Source organism: Lathyrus oleraceus, chromosome 5, assembly GCF_024323335.1.
Source record: "Lathyrus oleraceus cultivar Zhongwan6 chromosome 5, CAAS_Psat_ZW6_1.0, whole genome shotgun sequence".
Lineage (NCBI taxonomy): Eukaryota > Viridiplantae > Streptophyta > Magnoliopsida > Fabales > Fabaceae > Lathyrus > Lathyrus oleraceus.
The window spans coordinates 497786170-497789596 of NC_066583.1; the positions used below are offsets into that span (position 1 = coordinate 497786170).

At 36.2% G+C, this 3427-nt stretch overlaps 1 pseudogene; it reads left to right on the forward strand.

The window, feature by feature from the left end:
• The first annotated feature begins 1153 nt into the window (after positions 1 to 1153).
• LOC127081583 (uncharacterized) lies at positions 1154 to 3169 on the forward strand (annotated as a pseudogene).
• Positions 3170 to 3427: the final 258 nt, after the last annotated feature.

Genomic DNA, 3427 nt, shown 5'->3' on the forward strand with positions numbered 1-3427 from the left:
CGAAGAAGAAACAGAAGTTGTTGTCGAAGATGAGGAGGCTAATAATGACTACCTGCTGGAAAGAGACGGATCGATAAGAGTCATCAAGCCACCTTAGAAACTTGGTTATGTAAATCTCATGGAATTTGCCTTAAACTATGCAAGTAAGATCCTTGATGAAGAACCTAGAGATTATAAGGAAGATGTGAGGAGTTGAAACAAGACTGAATGGATGAAATCCATGGATAATGAGATGAAATCTCTTCAAGATAATAACACTTGGGAGCTGATTGAGAAACCTGTAGGAGCCAGGTTAGTCAGTTGTAAGTGGATCTTCAATGTTAAGGAAGGAATCAAATTACTGACGTTAAAGCGATTTAAGGCAAGGCTGGTTGATAGGGGGTTCACTCAGAAATAAGGGGTTGACTTTAATGATGTGTTCTCACCTGTTGTAAAGCATAAAATCATTAGAATGTTGTTAGCCATGGTGGCAAAGTTCGACCTAGAACTTGAACAAATGGATGTGAAGACAACTTTCATGTATGGTGATCTAGATGAAACAATCCTAATGAGGCAACCTGAAGGGTATGCCTAAAAGGGAAAGGAAGATTGTGTGTGCAAGCTGAATAGGTCTTTGTATAGCCTGAAATAATCTCCTTGACAATGGAATAGGAGATTCGACAAGTTCATGACACACATAGGTTTCACTAGGAGCCAGTTCGACCATTGTGCTTACTTCAAATTTCGACCTGGAAATTCACTTGTTATTTTGTGTCTTTATATGGATCACATTCTCATAGCAAGCAACATTGTCGAAGATGTTATGAAGGTGAAGGCTGAACTCGATAAGGAATTCGACATGAAAGATCTAGGAGTTGCCTCCAGAATTCTTGGGATTGACATCCGAAGAGATAGAAAGCAATCAAAATTATGCTTATCTCGAGAGACATACCTGAAGAAGATTCTTGACAAGTTTGCCATGTCAAATTCACAGCCTGTTGTAACATCGACTAATCCTTAGTTCAAGCTGAGTTTGACTCAAAGTCCTAGTACTGAAGTCAAAAGAGCCTATATGAATAATATTCCACATGCTAGTATAATGGGTTCTTTGATGTATGTTATAGTCTGTACGAGGCCAAGCATAACATATGGAGTGAGCCTTGTAAGTAGGTATATGGCAAATCCTGGGAAGGCGCACTGGCAAACATTAAAGTGGATTCTAAGGTACATAAATGAGTCTCTAAACATAATACTTATTTATGGTGGAGCCATTGGTGATGTTAGCAAAGTCGAAATCGAAGGATTTATCGACTTTGATTATGTAGGTTGTATGGATTCTAGAAAATCTATTTCTGGATATGTGTTCACTATGTTTGGCACAACAGTCAGTTGAAAAGCAACACTTCAGAAGGTTGTTTCCTTATCAACCATTGAAGTGGAATATATTTCCCTCACTGAAGCTGTGAAAGAAGCATTGTGGCTTAAAGGTTTTGCTAAGGAGCTGAAACCTCAAGGTCGAGTTATCACTATTAAATGTGATAGTCAAAATGAAATACACCTGTCGAAGAATTCAACATATTATGAGCAAACCAAGCACATCTATGTGAGGACGCACTTTTTTAGAGAGATAATCGAACATGGAGAAGTCCAAGTGCTGAAGGTTTCGAATGATTATAATGCTACTGATATGATCACCAAGACATTGCCAAGCTGAAAGTTTTTCCACTGTATACAGTTGATAAAGATGTATGAAGAAAACTAGTTTATTCCCTTGATGTTGTAGAGTTTGTTCCAAGGTGGATATTTGTGAGAATTTTGGATCGAACTATAGTCTCGATAGGGGTAGATTCTTAGTTTGAACAAGGATTAACATGCAGCCGAAGCCTGTTCACATGCTGATCATGCATGTTGTAGTCAAAGTATGCTCAAGTATGCAGTAGTCGAAATGCTAGGCTTGTTAGCATGTCGAATTGGGCCTTTTGTTTAAGCGCAATTGTTTAACTTAGCTTGTAGTATAAGTTAGCTTATTAGTCTATAAATAGACTAGTTCTCTCAGGTTTTTGAGAGAGGTTAATTATTGTTATTCACTTGTAATCTTTAAACTCTTATTGAGGAAGTGAATATTAAAGTAGTTTTAACCAATTTTGATTCTTCTTTTTCTTTCTTCTCTCTTTCTCTTTCGTAAAACCTAATAGGGTTTTTTATGTTTGTTCAAGAAAATCATGTTTTATCTCATATTTTGATTTGTTCTTGACGACATCAATTCACAACATAAATCATTTTTGTGAACAAGTGTGGATAAATAAGTTAGTTCATGAGAGTAAGATTCATTTTAGATCATGAGATATAGGCACACTTATTGAAAAATATATGGAAATAGTGGATAATATGGTTAGGAGGAAGACCAATTTTATGTGTACAAGAAACTAAGTAGACAGGTAAAAAAGCAAAAGAATTAGACAACTCGGAATTTAAACTTTGATACACCGGACAAGTTAGATCAAAAAATAGCATGGGGATTATTGTGGAAAAGAAGTGTAAGAAGGATATTGTGGATCTGAAAAGAATAGGAGACCAAATCATAGCCTTGAAATTTGTAGTGGATCAAAATACCTTCAATGTTATTAGTGCTTATGCACCTCAGGTTATGTTAGCAGAACACCTCATGATAAAGTTTTGGGAGGATTTAGAATTCTTACTTCATGATATACCACAAGGAGATAAGCTTTTTCTAGGAAGAGATTTAAATGGTCATGTAGGGAGTGTAGCAAGAGGCTTTGAGAGCATGTATGATGGGTATGGCATATGGGAGGTGAGTGTGGAAGGTAAATTCATCTTAGAGTTTTCATCAACTTTGAATCTTACTATAGAAAATACATTGTTTAGGAAAAGAGATTAGCATCTTATCACATATAAAATTGGGGAGACATGTTCTCATATAGATTTCTTCCTTATTAGGAAGTCAGATAGGATAATTTTCTTGGACTGTAAAGTTATTTTGGGATAGAGCTTGACTACCCAACTTAGAGTATTGGTTATGAATGTAAGAATAAAGGGGAGAACAAAGAGAAAAAGTCACATGAGAGCATAACAGATCAAGTGGTGGAAGTTGAAGGGTGAAAAAAAAGAAAGTTTCCAACACAATAACTTGGAGAGAGAGTCTGGACAACCACAAGGATGTGCAAATGATATGTGGAATAAGATGGCTCAAGAGGTTAGATAAGTGGCTAAAGAGGCGTTGAGAGAATCAAGAGGTTTTGGAACTAGGGGGTAAAGAATATGGGTGGTGGAATGAAAGTGTTCAAAGTAAAGTTAGAGTAAAACATTATTGTTTTATAGAGTTGTATAGGTGTAAAAATGTCGAACATTGGGAAAAGTATAAGAAACCTAAGAACGAGACAAAGAAGACGGTGAGTGAAGCAAAAATCCAAGCTTTTGATGGATTAGA